The 18,238-nt window shown below is 41.0% G+C and overlaps 1 pseudogene; it reads left to right on the top strand.

The window, feature by feature from the left end:
• The first annotated feature begins 2,260 nt into the window (after positions 1-2,260).
• Positions 2,261-18,238, top strand: part of LOC113072667 (tubby protein homolog) — a 35,702-nt pseudogene continuing 19,724 nt past the window's right edge.

Here is an 18,238-nt window from a genome sequence, read left to right as displayed (position 1 = left end):
TTGGGCTACGAGCTTCTCCACCCTTCCTACAGACTCTATTACCTTGGTTTCCAAATGTAATACAAAATTGGCTCTCATCTGAAAAGAGGACTTTGGACCACTGGGCAACAGTCCAGTTCTCCTTCTCCTTAGCCCAGGTAAGATACTTCTGACATTGTTTGTGGTTCAGGAGTGGCTAAACAAGAGGGATACGACAACTTTAGCCAAATTCCGTGACATGTCCATATGCCTTGACCCCAGCCTCAGTCCATTCCTTGTGAAGTTCACTCAAATTCTTGAATTGATTTTGCGTGACAATTCTCATAAGGCTGCGATTCTCTCGGTTGGTTGTGCATCTTTTTTTCCACTCAGCTTTCTTTTAGCATGCTTGGATACAGCACTGTGAACTGCCAGCTTCTTATGGCAATGAATGTTTGTGGCTTACCCTCCTTGTGAAGGGTGTCAATGATTGTCTTCTGGACAACTGTAAGATCAGCAGTCTTCCCCAAGATTGTGTAGCCTAGTGAACCAAACTTAGAGACAATTTTGAAGGTTTAGGAAACCTTTGCAGGTGTTTTGAGTTGAATAGCTTATTGGCATGTCACCATATTCTAATTGGTTGAGATATGAGATGAATTGGTGGGTTTTTGTTAAATGTGAGCCAAAACCATAACAATTAAAAGAACCCAAGACTTAAACTACTTCAGTGCAGTGCAGTGGCTGGAACTAAAAACTGACTGAAGACAGGTAACTATCCAAGGAAGTAGCCAGGTAAGTCCTCATACATAGACAGATGCGACCAGACAAGAAAGAAGTGGAGAGTAACCGATCTCATACTAGGCTTAATGAGATCATCTTTGGTGCATGTGGTGATGGCTGACTGAGTGTAGGTGTTGACCAGAAGGGATGCTGGGAAATGTAGTTCCCAGGGGACTGCACTGGTGACTGAGGATAGTGAATTAAATCTCTTGAAAGATATTCAGCTTTCTATAAAACACTTTTGAGCCATTTACCAGCAAGATACTCACAAGCAGATGTTCTGTGTAATAAAGTATGTGAAGATATAGTCTGAGTTAGGTCTAAGTGGACTAAATTATTGGAGAAGTCCAGCATATATCACCAGAGGGAAGTCTGTAATTTTTACAGACAAAAGTTAAACGGATATACATGGAAATATCATTGACAATAATATCAGTAACATGCGTTTACAGGATATTGGCGAAGCTTCATTTCATGCCGACGTCTCTACTCTGTTTTCAGAGCCATTCACAGAGACTGCCATGCTTTTTGATTGATTGATTTACATGTCATTCATCAGACTCTTCCTATCTGAACATACTGTTCTAGTCCAGAATAGGCTGTAATGTGGACCAGACCTTTTGCAAGTTAATCAATGGTGTTTCTACTCTTGGGACTTGTTTAATGCATGGTTCTTTCCTAAAGTATTGTGCTGTAGTTTTACTTGTTTTCTTTCTGATTTTACTTCATATATTCTGATTCATTTAACTGGCAAAAACAGCACACACGCACACAAAGCGCCAAGAGCATTTTACTGGTAAAGGAAGTGTGTGCCTGACCCATGCACTAAATCAACATGACTAAGTGTGACACTAAGAAAGATGAGGGAGTCCAGAGGAGAGATGAAGAAGCTGATATACTGTAAAACAGAATACACTTCAGGCTCCATGAGGATATTAGAGGCTTACAGGAGTGTGCTTGAAACAAATACGAAACGACATATAATTTAAAACCATACAGGAAGCTGAGGAAGATAAATTTTTCATTTAGATTAAAGGAGCCACCATCATGTTTGATTAAAATTAGCATAAATGATTACAAACTGCTGCAGAAGTCATGTATCATTCTTAAATTCTGAATATGATTTTAGCATAGAAAGACAACATGCACAATGACGACAAGTTAATTTACCTTTGTTCTTGGTGGCAGCTAATGAAGGCGGTGTGATAATGCTGTTATTAAAATATGTATATGAAGTGAGACTTCACATTTAGCTGAGTGAAGTACCGGGGACCAAAAAAGAAAAGAAAAGCGGAAAGCCAGTAAACAAAGAGAAAATAATATGCTGAGTTTGGATTTAGCGTGTTAAACCAAAGACAATTACAACTGTGCTGCTCTGTCCCATGTTAATGAGCCCAGTGCTGAATTAAGGGATGAATAAATCATGGCTCAGAAAACCCATGTGAGGCTCCCGCTTTTCAGAGCTTCGTGTGTATCTGTGTGTGTGTTGATGGACCAGCAGAGCATCGCGACGAACATCAAAGCAGCTAGACAAAAGGGATTCACTATATGTTCTCCCTTCTTGGGGCTGTGTGTAATGTTATAATGACAGTAGTCTGAAAGAGAGAACAAGTGAGAGAGTGAGAGAGAGAAGGGAGGGAAGGAGGCAGTCGGTACAAGGCAGAGTGAGCGAGAGCCACAGTACACAGAGCAGCATATAAGATGATGACGAGAGACACACATTGAAGGTGAACGGAAGAATAAAACACAAGGGATTGTGAACAAACAGAAAAGAAGCACATGTCGAGGGAACTGGAGTCACACCGAGGCAGCTGAGTCCAGCTCACAATGGAAAGGATCCATTGCGGATTGCAGGCAGAATATGTGTGAATGGAAGAGACTGTAGATCTGTAGATAGTGGAGACAGAAGTGCAGGGAATGGTTGGGCTGAATGGGCTCTGTTGGCATCGCTGCTACTGTCCTACTCTGTTGCTGCTACTCTTCCTCCTGCCCTCGGAACCTGTTCAACGCATACAGATATGAGCTCCAAACACTCATCTGACTGGATCCCTTACAGGTACATATGTTTGTTGGTGAGAGAGTGATCATGTGTGTTTGGTTGGAGTGGATAGGTGTCTTTGATGGGGGAAATACCTGTAGGATGATGAATGGAGTGGTTTGCTGACAGGGCTGTAAAGGTGATCCTCTCGTCCTTGTCTTTATCTGTTGTACTTTCATGTTTCTCATGCTGCTAGTTTAGCGCTCAGAGCTAGTTTGTGAGTGTCTGGTTGTGTAGATGCTGCTGAAGTTTTGTTTATATAAGCTGGTCTAAATCTATTAAAGGGCTCAGCAATAACTATGGCCCTTTCTGAGCCGGTTGACGTAACTGTCACTGCTGCATTGTCACTATACCTTGTCTGTCAGTGCTATGGCTGTATTGACTGTATGTCGTTTGTGTTTGTATGCTTTTGGAACTTTTAGAACTCCAACTGGCTCCCATAGATGAGATATTTATTTATTTATTTATTTATAATATACTTTCCTAACTAAAAAACAAACAACAACAACACACCATACATAATAATAAAACAAAATTCATTCATGCAGCTCACGCTTTTATCCAAAGCGACTTACAATTGCTATATATGTCAGAGGTCGCACACAACTGGAGCAACTAGGGGTTAAGTATCTTGCTGAATGCTCAGGGACACATTGGTGTCTAACAGTAGATTTGAACCCGGGTCTCTCACACCAAAGGCATGTGACTTATCCACTGCGCCATGCATATGTATTGAATTTCCCTTTCAGAATGTAAACACTTTGTGACACTTATTAAAATGTGTGAAGTCAGAGTTTTTCCCTGATATATATTAACTAGGCTCATTTATTTTTTCAGAATACTCTGCATTAATTTTGCATATAACTTTTTTTTTTTAATTTAGGTGGGGTACGATCAATGATTATCAGTGTAAATAGTAATATAATCATGCTTTTGATTTATATTTGCTGTTGGAGGCATATCTGCTGCTGCTTCTTATAGGAGGCTCATTGCCATGGCTGCACGGCCTCTGCTCTCTCATTGGCTCTTGGTTGCTATAAGTTACAAGCCCACTTTCCTCCACTCTTTCTTTGGAAAATTACATCAGGGAGCACTTGCCGCTTGTTGCAAAGAGCTAAAGGTACCGCTCAACCTACCCTGGAGGGTCTAAGACGATCTCTATGGGAGTGTGTTTTGATTGTGAAGATATGTCCTCTCCCACACCCCAGTTTCTTGTGTGTGAGGTCTGTGATTGTGACCTGAAAGGATCTGAGAAATCTAACCAGCTTTGGCACTAGAGAAGCTCAAGGGAACTGTAATGGAAAGAGAAGCACATGAGTCACTTGTTTTAAATAAACCCGTAGAAAAGAAAATCATAAATTATATCTCTCACTTGTTGTTGTAGTCAGAAGTGGGATAAGAAGGAGAGTTATTTGAACCTTAAGAAATGTTTTCCATAATTTACTATAATTTGCTGTTGTTCAAAACCTTTAAGACTTTTTTTCTGCAGAACAGAAAATAATATTTTCAATGAAAGCCATGCAGTACAATGTTATCACTGGGGTCCAAATAAAATATTTAGTGTCCCACAGAAAATATAAATTCACACAGCTTTGGAATGTCATGAGGGTGTGTAAATAATCATAAACTGCATTTTTGGGAGAATATAGGACAATACTAAACTCCTTGAGAGATGTCAACAGCTCAACCCATTCTATCTATCCACTGTATATTTGCTAACATAAATCTGCAATTAATCATTCAATAACTTCCTTGGCCAAGAAAGAGCAACCTATGAGCAATAGCTTTTTTCCATCTGAAATGTTCTTTGTTTTTTGGTTTATAAAAATATATTGAAAAAAAAAATGCCCTAAGAGCAAGTTATTTATTTTTCATTGGTTCTAGTTAAAATATAGAAGTGAATCATTACCCTACTTTTTTTTTAATTGGATGAATAAAACTTTTTTTTTCAGTGTATATATTGTGCCTTAGAGCTGTGGTTGAATATTTGGATCACTCATATGTGAATTTCAGAAATGATTTCCATCCTAAAAAGAAAGTAGGTCAATAATTAGAGAAGCATCAGTAGGGTGATTTGCTATTAAGTGTCTTGCTTTCAGGCAGACTGGTAATGCAGCAAGATCTGGATCTCTGCCTTTGTGATGGTAGTCAATATTCTTATGTTTGACACCCCCTGCAGTCTAAAGGACTAGGAAACAAACAGCAGTGGGAAGGTAATGTGTCCTTCTCTCATGTCTCCCTTTGTCAGCAGGGCCATTGGGCTCTTCATGGCTTTTTTTCCTGGTGTGATGGGCATCTCCTCCCCTGCAGATGGGGCTTGCTATAAAAAATGTATTGAACTTAGAGATCACGCTGGCATAGCTGGGGTTGCCTCAGCTGGACGTTCTGCATCACAATCACAAACACTAATTTCACAGCCTTGACTAGTTTATGAGTGAGCCAGTGTGCTCTGGTAGGTTACAAACCTACATGGACAAACCTTCCTGTTGTTGTCCTGTGACGCACTCAGTGAATAGCAGCAGATAGTTGTGAAAAGACTGAATCAAAATTAGAGTCTCATTGCGTAATCACAGAGAAAGAAACATGTGGCTCCAAGAAAAAAAAAAGACTTGCATAACTCTTTAGAAAAGTGTGACTGACCTTCGTTCTTGAATTGTGTAGCAGAGTAGTGTAAAGAAATACACAATCATCCCTACTGCTTTAAGGGGGAAAATGTATTCTGTTATTATCACTTGCTCTCAAAATCTTTTTTTTTTTTACACTCCATGCAATATAAAGAAGCAGAAGAAAAGTGAACTTAATTTAAGATCTGTTCTCTAAAAACAGACCTTTTCTGATGTCTCATGCAATTTTACTTCTTGAGTAAATCCTAATTTAGGATTTTTTTTTTTATATTTTTGCTGGAATACAAGACAAAAATGAGTATTATTTTTTACAGTGCTCATAATGCTTGAACATTCTTGTGGGTCATAGCTCGTTTTGTTTTGATTTTAAATAAATTATTCACCGTTTCTTTCTGTAGTGCATTTTAATTGTTTTGATGAGAATTTGCAGTTAAAAGTACAGCATGCAAATCAGCAAATGTTATTTTCTTATTCCATTACACACACATACAAACACCCACATGCACATACACATACACACACACACACACAATGACACACAAAGTGAATTGTCACTGTCATCAGCGAAGCTTGATAGTGAGGGAGAGAAATTCTACTGCACATTGCAGGCAGCTGTCAGAACATATCAATTTATTTCTCATCCCTTGTTGACCCTCATTATAACCGCTCTGTTTATGTCATTATCCGCCAATCTGATGGGAACTGACACTCTTGACTGCTAACATATTAGGCATTATGCTTCGTGCATGTGTGCATTTATGTATTTTAGCTTTAAAAGGGAGTTCATGAATGTGTGCAAATAAGCATGACTATTTCTGTATCTTGAGGTTTGAGTAAGTGTGCGAGTTACCAGAATAGTTGTCAGTATTCGAGTGTGTGTTTGTGGGCATGTATCTTCATGCCCATGTGCATGTGTGATAAAAGGGTGTCAGTGTTGGCAGTCCACAGAGAGTTCGATTTCTCAGGTTTAAATAAAAAAAGTTGAGACTCTAAGGTTTTTGCAGCTAGGCACTAGAATATCCATCCGAGCAAGAGGAAGAAAGACTCTAGTATAATCCTCCTGAAAAGACAAGTTTAGAGCATCATCTATCTATAGGTCTGTCTGTCGTTCTTTCTGTTCTTTTTAATGTTCTGTCACTCAGTCTATCTTGTTCTAGCTTCCATTTTATCCTTCTAAAAACATGTAAAAATGAGAGCTTTTGATTAGCATGTTTGTTTGTGTTTTATAATGCCATCAAGGAAATGAGTAAATGCCTGTGGTGTTCTGAACTGCTGTACATCTTTTTTTAATGATTTCTTTATTGTCTAATGACATCCCTTGATTTCTTTACCGTATTTGTAACTGTGCATCTCTATACGCTGATTGATTGTGAAATACGTTCCTATCAATTGTTCAAACCAGCACCCTGGTTGTGCTGTACAGATTATACAGCATAAATCCTTTTCCACACCACCCTTGATCTGTCACACTTCTTCTCCATGCATGACCCACCACAGCCACAGAGGAAGCCCTCCATTGCCATTTAATTAACACAGCTTTTGGTTCAGCAATAACAGGCAGCAGAAATGCATAAGGAGGTCTGGAGTGAATGTCACAGCTGATTAAAGTGAATGAGAGGAGGGACAGGCAGAGCACAAAAGCATCACTAAAGACCTCCCTCCTCTCAGGACCTGAAAAAGCTCAATGAGTCATAGGCATGACCAACACAGCAGCATTGTCTGTGTCATTAAAAAAATTATTTTCATATGTGCTATTTATATACTGTTTTGCCCATATTATAGGTTTAATGACTAGTAAATAAAGAGCGACTGGTGGCTTTTTCAATAATGTATGAGCTAAGATATGCTGAATACTGAAGACTTATGTCATATCCTGTGCAGCAGAGTTTTAGTGGAAACTCTTTTCTGTAAAGAGCACCTTTGGTTAAATCATTGATAGGCTATATTTTTCTTTCACCGTATGCTTCTCTTGGCGCTGGACTATCTTTGTATACACAAAAGGACCTCTAGTAATTTCGTCTCTGTTGGTGCTATTCTCTCACTGTGGCACATCTTTTTTTGATAGGTTTCCCCATTAATCTTGTTTTTGTTCTCCTGCAGCACCTTGGATGATGAGGGCACGAACCTACGACAACAGAAGCTTGACAGACAGGTGAGTCTTCCTTTGGTTTCTTTTCAGCACTGTGTTCAGAAGACTCGGCTCAAAGGAAATTAGATAAATAAATAAAAAATGAACAAAAACAAAACAGGCAGAAACAGAGCAATGAGAGAGAAACCGTTCATTGAGGAGTCACGTCATGGAAACATATTCTCAAGACAGTTTAAAGAAAAAGGCTTTGATAAGATTCCATATGCCAACAGTCCCTTTGCCTTACGTTATGTGCTGTTACTTCAATAGACTTGCCCCAGATAGCTTTGAAAACTTATGCCAAGATAGATTCTTTCAGTTAGCCAGACTCGTTCCTCTGTGGTCTTCAATAGCCTTGCAGTTTGCATTTGGAATTCTGATAATCCTTTGTTATTTAACACACTAGACGCTTAGAACGGCAGATGGTTTCCTTGGAAACCTTCACAAAGTTTTTGGGCAGTCCATGTTAGTACTCTATGAGTTAGTTATTCTTTTCCACAAGTATATAATTTTCCTCAAATTTCTTTAGGCATTAAGTACTGACAGTTGGAATTAAACCCTGACCAGGAGCAGTGCAAAACACTGCAGGAATGTAAGATTTTTTATTTAAATTATTATTTTTTTTAAGTGACTATCTGGTTGTACATGGTCCAGGGTCATCACATGTGGTTGCGGCAACCCCCGGCCGATCCTTTGTTGAATCCGCTGGCCATTACTTGTTATAGCCGCTGGCTGCTGCCCACTCATGCCATTCCTCAATCTTTGCAAGGACAATCACGGCAAGTGCTTCTGACTCACGGTATGGAAGTAGGTTTACATATGTAAAGGATTTGCCAGCGACGATTCAAATGCGAGTTTTGAGAAGTGTAGAGTACTGCTTGTTGTTTGTCGTTTCTCCGATCACAAATGCAGACATGGTTATATGTTTTCGTGGCGCGATATGTAACACAACGCATAGTCATTATAAGCTGTAATTATGTTACCACTGGATGCAACAACTGCCTCGTTTGTAATGGGTTTTATTGTTTTTGTCCTGTCATGCCAGTATTCTGACTGAGACACGCCATAACAGTATATTTTGAGAGGTGTAACATATTAAGAAATGCATAAAACTATACTGAACAAAATTATAAACGCAACACTTTTTGTACAAACGCAAAGTGATTGTACTTGGACCACACCCCACACTTTGTGACTGGCTCCTAGACTTCCTGACTGGCGGACCACAGTCTGTTAGGATTGGAAATAGGACCTCAGACACCGTAATATAAAACACTGGCACCCCACAAGGGTGTTTTCAGTCCCATCCTCTACACACTGTTTACACATGTCCTGTGTAGCATCCCACAAGGACAACATCATACTGAAGTTTGCTGATGATAGGACCGATCACTAGATCAGTTTCTGTCTGTTACTGCTGCTATTGTTATCAAGTATTTGCACTCAATTTGCACGTTTCTGCACTATTGTTTTTTTTGCACAAAAGTTAATACTGTACATTTGCATATATAGATATCATATACATAGTCTATATTTCTATTTTCATAGTCTATATTCCTACTACTGCAGCATAGTTTTATTATTATGTTTCTTACATTGTATGTATGTATATATATATATATATATATATATGTGTGTGTGTGTGTGTGTGTGTGTGTGTGTGTATAGTTTGTGTATGTGTGTGTATAGTGTAAAGTGTTGGCTTTCATTGTGGACTGCAAAGTAAGAATTTCATTGCTCAGGGTAACTTGTTTTCCTCACTGGGTACATGACAATAAAAGCTTTGAATTGAATTGAATTTTATTTTTGCCCCCATTTTTCATGAACTGATCTTAAAGATCTAAGAATTCTTCTATGTACACAAAAAGCCTATTTCTCTCAAATATTGTTCACAATTCTGTCTAAATCTGTGTTAGAGAACACTTCTTTGCAGAGATAATCCATACACCTTACAGCTGTGGCATATCAAGATGCTGATTAGACAGCATGATTATTGCATAGGTGTGCCTCAGGCTGCCCACAATAAAAGGTCATTCTAAAATGTGCAGTTTTACTGTATTGGGGGTCCAAAAACCAGTCTGTATCTGATGTGACCACCGTTTGTCTCACACAGTGCAGCACATTTCCTTCGCATATAGTTGATCAGGATGTTGATTGTGGCCTGTGGAATGTTGGTCCACTTCTCTCTTGAATCAGTTTCTGTTTATTTCACTTATAAAGTACACATTAATACAACAGCTGCTGCCCAAGGTGCTGTACAAAAAATGTGGTTATGCGAAGTTGCTGGATATTGGCAGGAACTGGAACACGCTGTTGTATACGCTGATCGAGAGCATCCCAAACATGCTCAATGGGTGATATGTCTGGTGAGTATTCTGGCCATGCAAGAACTGCGATGTTTTCAGTTTTCAGGAATTGTGTACAGATCCTTCCAACATGGGGATGTGCGTTATCATGCTGCAACATGAGGTGATGGTCATGGATGAATGTCACAACAACGGGCCTCAGGATCTCGTCACTGTATCTCTCTGCATTCAAAATGACATCAATAAAATGCACCTGTGTTCATTGTCCATAACATACACCTGCCTATACCATAACCCCACCGCCACCATACACCACATGATTCACAATGTTGACATCAGCAAACCGCTCACCCACAAGATGCCATACAAGCTGTCTGCCATCTGCCCTATACAGTGAAACCCGGGATTCATCCGTGAGGAGAACACCTCTCCAAAACACAAGACACCATCGAATGTGAGCATTTGCCCACTTGGTTACGGTTACGAAGACGAACTGCAGTTAGGTCAAGACCCCGATGAGGACGACGAACATGCAGATATACTTCCCTGAGATGGTTTCTGACAGTTTGTGCAGAAATTCTTTGGTTATGCAAATCAGCCAATATTGTCCAATCAGCATCTTGATATGCCATTAAGCTCATGAAAAATGGGGGCAAAAACAAAAGTGTTGCATTTATAATTTTGTTCAGCATAATAAATGCATCCGTTTAATGCATTCTTGCTGAATAAAAGTATTAATTCCTAAAATATCTTGCTGTCCAAAATCTGAATGGTAATGTATACTGTGGATATATATATATTTCAATCAGGACCACTTCCGTCAAGTATATTTAATGACAATTATAATTGCATACAGTTAGTGTTGGTGGTATGGTTATGTTCTGGGCAACACTCCACACGCCTGTCCATGCAGCCATGCTTGGAAAGAGCGGGGAGAGCAGCAAGACAAACCCCCCTGGGGTACAGAACAGAACCATTATAAGCATACATAATTAAAATTCACAATTACATGAGTTGTAAACAAAATGTCATACAGACTGCTTCCAATGAAGACACTGTAAAGAGAGAACAGATCAGATTACAGGTTCAGTTGGTGGAGTTGGGGTTGGAGGAGGGAGTTAATTGCAAGCAGAAATGCGATGGAGAGACACTGAATAATGGCAATTTAAATAGACCTCAGGTGATAGGTGTCAAGACTGGATTGGTACACGTCAGGAACAGCTGACTGTCAGCTGATGCAAGCATGACTAACATGACCTGACTGAACTAACGCGATGCTCGATATATATATATATATATATATATATATATATATATATATATATATATATATATATATATACATTATTACGGATGTGCTTCAAAGTCATTTTTACTACAATGAGTAGCTAGCTTTTTTTTCAGAAATTAAATGTCATTATTTAAGATGATTATTATGAGATGTAGTTCATAATTAAACATGATTAGGAATTAATATTGAAATACTAGTGACATTCAGCAAAATACTGTAGTTGCAGGTAGCAGTATCGCGATCAGGGTATCTGGGTTATTCAAACAGATTTAGTTGGTTTGCTTTCAGAATTCAGACAGATATAAAAAGATTTAGTGACGTATTCTCAAAGTATCAGAACTACAGAGCTAGGACAGATTTAGGGTGTTAGAGGAGACAGAAAGAGCATCTGCCTCAGCCTTGAAACCTTTTTTCAGAGAAAACTGACAGGCCTGTCAAAGTCCTTCCTCTCATAAGCTGTCCAAAATGTCTAGAGGTGGGCTGTAGATGGGAGATAGGATTTTAATGAGCTGTAAACATTAGGAACCCAAACCTTTGTTTTCCTTGCCTCTGCAGTGGGGGAGTTTGGAGGATATCTCCTTGAGGGTGCTTTGCATCTGTTTGTTTGCTGTTGTGTTGTAGACACCAGAGGTTTCTGCAGCTGGATAGGGAGACACGCATAATTTGCTCCAAATCTGGACTCAAGCCAATAGGTTTAGCCCACAGCACTCGGCTGCTCTTTAATGAACCTCCCACACTCTTCACAAGACCATGAGACCAAATTACCATGTTTATTGCCTATCTGCTTTGCATAATAACCTTGAAGGAGCCAAGCCTGAAATTGTTGAGCATCACCTTAGCCAGCCTCTTTGTGCTCTCTATGGCCTCATGAGTCTTTGACCACTGCATTTCAATGAATTTTAAGGTGCTGTATCAATGCATATTTAGAACAATCACTTTCAATGATACTGAAACATTATGTTTTATGTGGTAGCGCTGTTTAGCATCAGCTCTGAAAACAGTGGAGAGCACAGACGGCGAACGTGTTTAGGCAATGTGTTCACAGATAAACAACTTTTTATTAGAACATCAATATGGAGATCTGTGTGCGCTGCACAAAGGCATGTTTTCCCAAGCAACAAGGTACCGCAGATAGAACGAGCTTTGTGTAGAAACCCCTGAGGGAGATGCAATCTTGTAGGAACATGAAGCATTATTAAAAACACATGAATTCATTGTCTTTGCATAAGGATGACAAATTTTAGAGCCAAACCAAATCATAAGATTCAAATCTAAGGATTTTAGCTTTTGTTTTAATGGTGTCTCTATGATATTATGAAAAGAAGACTGTGTATTGACACATTACACAGATCTGTTTTATTCCGATTCACAACCTCTTGATCTGATTTGATTTTGATTTGTTTGGATATATATGTCAATTTTTCTTCATAAAAACAATCTCTCATTACTGTGCATTACTGTATTGTTAAATGGTTCATCGATGCCCATTTTCCACAAGCTAATTTGATTCTTTAGGGTCTTAATGAAAAGTCTGTAACATAGTTTGCTTCAAATTTCTCAATGGTAGTGTAAAAAACACTTTTTTTTACCCTGTCAAAAACAGCTCTTTTCAGAGCAAGCCGTTTTGTAGCATTTTCCTTTAAATGTTAATGAGCTCTGCTATCCCCACCCCCTTTTCTGAGCCACTCTCAGGGAGACTGTTTACTTTTATTGTGAAACTTGCTAATTAGCACATTATTAGGAAAGGCGATTTGCAAAGATTATACTCACTTTTTCTGTTGGTGAAGCTGGACCATGAATGATTTGCGAAATGTAGATCAGATCAGATGTAGATCAGGGTTGTATTCCCTTCAGAAACAAATACAATCCACTGCGTCTTCAGTGGCTCACATCGGGAGTAATTAATGACTGCTTTGTTCATTATTACATCCAACAAGAGAACACCTTAATCACTTTGGAGACATTTTTGTCTACATCTGGTGGTGAAACAATGGTGGACTGATGACAGCTCACTCAGGGCGGGTCTAAGCCTTAGGTAATACGCCAGTCCAGTCTGTGCTGAAAGACTACTGTCAATCAAACTAGCGTGATAGGGGCCTGTCTGTGTGATGTCACAAAGACAGGCATCTTAAATCAGCTTGATTTGAGAAAGTGGTAAAGATTTCAGTAGAATAATCAGGGTGGTTGTGTACACACACTGCGAACACAAATTTCTGTTCAAATAACTTGTAAAAGTGCATGTAACATCTGACGACCCCTTTAATTTTTAAGATTAACCAAATTCATGGCTATTTATTTATTTTTAGATATAATGATCAACACTCAAATAAAACTGTGTTCAATTATTTAAATTGCATAAAATCCAGTTTTATGCAAAAAAAATTAAGATATAATTGTTTCAACATTCTGCAATGTACATTTAAACTCATTTTCACAAATTTGTATTCAAACATAACTACACTGTGAAGTATTTTCCAAAGTTGCAAATAAAACAATTATTGGTTTACATTTTACAAGAAAGTTCTATTTCAGTCTTATTACTTAAAAATGTAATGTTTAATTCATGTTCTTATTTGCAATTTCTTTGTGAATTTATTGCCAACTTCTGAGTAAAATTTTTGTACACTGATATTTCTTCTAATATACAAATAAATGAGACATCACTAACAAGTAAAAACAGAATTATTATTTAATATAGTGTTTTTATTTATCAAACCTCTCCTCTTTGTAGTTATTTTTTTCTAGTTTACTAATGAACATTGAATGGCATTCCTGAAGTTAAAACCTTTTATTGATTTTGTGATATTTACTGAATATCACACAGAAAGCACAAAGCTCAGTCAGGGGCGTGTTTAGAGTGTTGGGGGCCCTAAGCAAGTGGAAACTGGGGGTGCCCCTTGGTAGAAATTGCAATGGTTTGCGTGATGCCTAAACACTCAACTGAGCTTAGTGTGATTATTGGATGAGAGACATGCTGCAAATAATGTTTAGTAAGGTTTTGTTCATGCATCAACAGAAAACATTCAATTCAGGTTTAGTTTATTTGTTTAGCGCTTTTAACGATACAAACCATTGCAAAACAACTTTACAGAAAATTACGTTTCTATAATATTTATTAGTAGCTTAGTAGTGGTGACTGTCAGTTTATGTGCAAATGATAGGAATTTTCAGAAAAATGAATACAAGACTGAATTCATTCAGAACCCATTTTTGTCATTTAGAAAATTTATATTGGTTCATCAAAATGAAGATTGATTAAAATCGATTCATCAGTATTGTTAACTAATGACAATGAAGAAAAGGCTTAATATATGGAATTTCATAGCAGCTTCTGGTGTGTTTCTGCTTGCATAATCCATGGTAATAGGTTCTTTCCTCTCATCTGCACACCCACAAGCTAGCACAGGGGAGGATGTTTTTCTGCCTGACTGGACAGAACTGCTATTGGTCTCAAGCCCACTACTGTATAACCATAAGGATTCCTTTAATGTTTAATAGACTCCAGAGCTGGGATCCCCCCAGAACTCTTTGCTATAGCTGTACATACTGTCAGGTTGCTACGAAAGTGAAGAATGTTGTGTGGAGAAACCCATGCTGGGATGAACATGCAGTCGGGTGTGAAGGGAAGGGATGTTGTAATGGCTGGTTTTAGTTCTAGGACGTTTAAAGTTTTATGAAGAAGCAACAGTCTGTGCACTCCAAGTGGTTCTTTATTTGGCTCCATTCCATTGTTGTTGAAGCTCAAATGTTTCAAAGGTTTAAACATTATTTTAGTGCTCATCTTTAGTGCTTTTTCTGACTTTGTTACTTATTCTTTTCATTGATGAAACTCATTCATTGATGGAGAGCAGAACCACTGCTTAAAATGTGCTTTTACTTTGTGAAGAATTTAATGTCTTCATTATGCTCATTATGCTCCTATGCTCATCAAGGCCGATGTGTTTGACTAAAAATACAGTTAATCAGTAATATTGTGAATTTATAAAATTTGAAGTAACTTTCTTTTTTAATATAGTTTACATTTATTCCTGTTATGGCTCAGCTAAATTTTCAGCAAGCATTTCTCCAGTATTCATTTTCACATGATCCTTCAGAAACCATTTTAATAGGCTGATTTGGTTTCTTAAGAACCCTTTCTTCTTATTATCAATGTTTAAAACCAGTTGTGCTGCATAATATTCAGTGTTGAGTACAATGTTCAAAAGAAAATTTAAATGTATGCATTTAGCAGATGCTTTTATCCCAAGTGATTTACATTGCATTCAGATTAACAATTTTCTCCTAACATGTGTTCCCTGGGATTCTAGCCCCAAACCTTGCGCTTGCTAACAAAATGCTCTACCACTTGAGCTACAGGAACACTGTAAAAAAATAAAAAGAATAAAAAGAAAATAAAAAGAACAGCATTTATTTGAAATAGAAATCTTTTGACACATTATAACGTCTCGGTTACGTACGTAACCCTCGTTCCCTGATGGAGGGAACGGAGACGTTATGTCGACCGACAAATGGGGTCTCACTTGGGAGGCCAATCATCTCTGATTTTAAGAGAAAACGCCAATGAAATTGGCAAGTGGATTAACACACCTGAGCCACTCCCCGTGCCAGCGGGTATAAATAGGGCGACAGGTGCATCCACTCATTAGGTTTTACGCTGAGGAGCCGAGAACGTGTCCCGGCAACAGCGAATGGTTCAAGGTTGTGGCATGGGGACATAACGTCTCCGTTCCCTCCATCAGGGAACGAGGGTTACGTACGTAACCGAGACGTTCCCTATCTGTCGGTCACTACGAGTTATGTTGACCGACAAATGGGGTCCTATGGAAAACGCCATAACCTGAACCACGTCACAACCCTGAGGCGCTGCAATTGTTGACAAGCCGTGGCGTGCCACAAAAGCTACGCTTAAGGTCGTAACCTTCCCAAAGCCCCAGCGCAAATTCACTGACCTTGGTACCGAAGGGGCCAAAGGGTGAGTACATCGCTGCTGGAGAAGGCCATGCTGCTGTTCCGCCCACATAAAGTAAATGGAAGGGATTTCAACCTTCAGTGAAAGATAGCTTCAAATCTTCCCTATTTGTTCTTTCAGCTGGCAAGACAATGGGGAAGCGAGCCTTTAGGAAAGGCCGCTACGGAGACCACATCCTACCCGTAGGGAGGTGACATGTGGATATACCGATATGGACTGACCCAGGGGGCAGTACTACATATGGAAAGGGTCTCTGAGGCAGGTCCTACCTTGGAGCAGGGATGGAACGGCTGCCAGAAGAGACTGACAGAGCGATCTGTCAAGGGAAGACACGGGTTTGCCAAGAGGGAAACCTTACCGTGGAAGAATACACATATGGGATTACCCGTAGGGAACCCAGCCATATGGACACCTAGCCCAGTACAGGGGCTGACCGGCTCCGGGCATGCTAACGCCAGTACTGGGCCTGGCGACAGACTGCTCCGCCAAGTCTGACGCCGAGGGTGCTGGAGGATGCTCGACCAGGGTACGCCAACCGGGGCACTCTACTGGGAGAAGAAGGCGCTCACATCCCCGTGTTAGGGGGAATGGCGCAGCAAGCGAGACACCCAGCCAGCCCTTCCCGCCAATTACCTGTTACCCAACACACGGGAGGAAACTGGCTCTACACGGAGGTTGTAAAACCTCGCAAAGGTGTTAGGTGTCGCCCAGCCCGCAGCTCGACAAACGTCTGCCAGAGAGGCGCCGTGCGCCAACGCATAGGAGGAGGCCACACTCCGTGTGGAGTGGGCCCTCACCCCCAGGGGGCACGGCTCGCCTTGGGAATGGTAAGCCAAGGCGATGGCGTCCACTATCCAGTGGGCCAACCTCTGCTTAGAGACAGCCTTTCCCTTCTGCTGACCTCCAAAGCAGACCAGGAGCTGCTCAGAGCTTCTGAAGCTCTGGGTGCGGTCCACGTATATGCGAAGCGCTCTTACGGGACACAGCAACGACAAGGCTGGATCTGCCTCCTCCAGGGGCAGCGCTTGCAGGTTCACCACCTGGTCTCGGAAGGGAGTGGTGGGAACCTTGGGCACGTATCCAGGCCGGGGTCTCAGGACAACGTGAGAGTAGGCCGGCCCGAACACAAGGCACTCTTCACTTACCGAAAATGCTTGGAGGTCCCCGACCCTCTTGATGGAAGTGAGCGCGATCAGGAGCGCTGTCTTGAGAGACAGGAACTTCAGCTCAACCGAATCCAGCGGCTCAAAGGGACCCCTCTGAAGTCCCGCCAGGACAATAGAGAGGTCCCAGGAGGGAATCAGGGGTGTCCTAGGAGGATGTAACCTTCTGGCACCCCTCAGGAACCTAACGATCAGGTCATGCCTCCCCAGGGACCGGCCGTCCACTGCATCGTGATGTGCTGCAATGGCAGCCACATACACCTTCAGGGTGGAGGGTGACAGCCCACGCTCCAGCCTACCTTGCAGGAAAGAAAGCACGACTCTGACCGGGCATCTCCGGGGGTCTTCTCGGTGAGAAGAACACCAATTCGTGAACAGACTCCACTTCAGAGCATAGGCCTGCCTCGTAGAAGGGGCTCTAGCCTGAGTGATAGTGTCTACCACCGCTGGGGGCATCTGTGCCCAGGGGGGCCTGGGACAGGGAATAGTACAGCTGGCAGTGGGAGGACTCGTGGGAAGCAAACAGGTCTACCTGGACTTCCCCGAATCGACTCCAGATCAGCTGGACCGTCTGGGGATGGAGTCGCCATTCCCCGGGGAAAGTGAGCTGTCGTGAGAGCGCGTCGGCTGCACGATTGAGCTCCCCCGGGATGTGGTTTATTTTAGCCACGCTCCCAGATACCGTACAAGTGGCACCAAAGGGACAGTCGACATACCCGCAGTGGTGCAGCGATGGGGAGTCGTGCCGGAAGGCCCAGAAGGCACTGCGTCCTGGGTCATCGCAACCACACTCCTCGTGTTCCCGGAGGAACTGGCCAGTGGCGGAACAAAACAAAACAGAAACTGAAGATTCTCCGCCCAGCCCTCCTCCGGGGGAAGGAGTGGCGCTGTCTTCGCCATCTCCTGAAGAGCAGTTCTCCGCATCTCCGAGTTGCCCGTGTCAGGGCCGCTTGGTCGACTTCCTGGAGGACTTCGCAGCCG

The sequence above is a fragment of the Carassius auratus genome, unplaced genomic scaffold (genome assembly GCF_003368295.1).
Source record: "Carassius auratus strain Wakin unplaced genomic scaffold, ASM336829v1 scaf_tig00009843, whole genome shotgun sequence".
Classification (NCBI taxonomy): Eukaryota; Metazoa; Chordata; class Actinopteri; order Cypriniformes; family Cyprinidae; genus Carassius; species Carassius auratus.
This window is presented reverse-complemented; position numbering and strand designations above follow the sequence as displayed.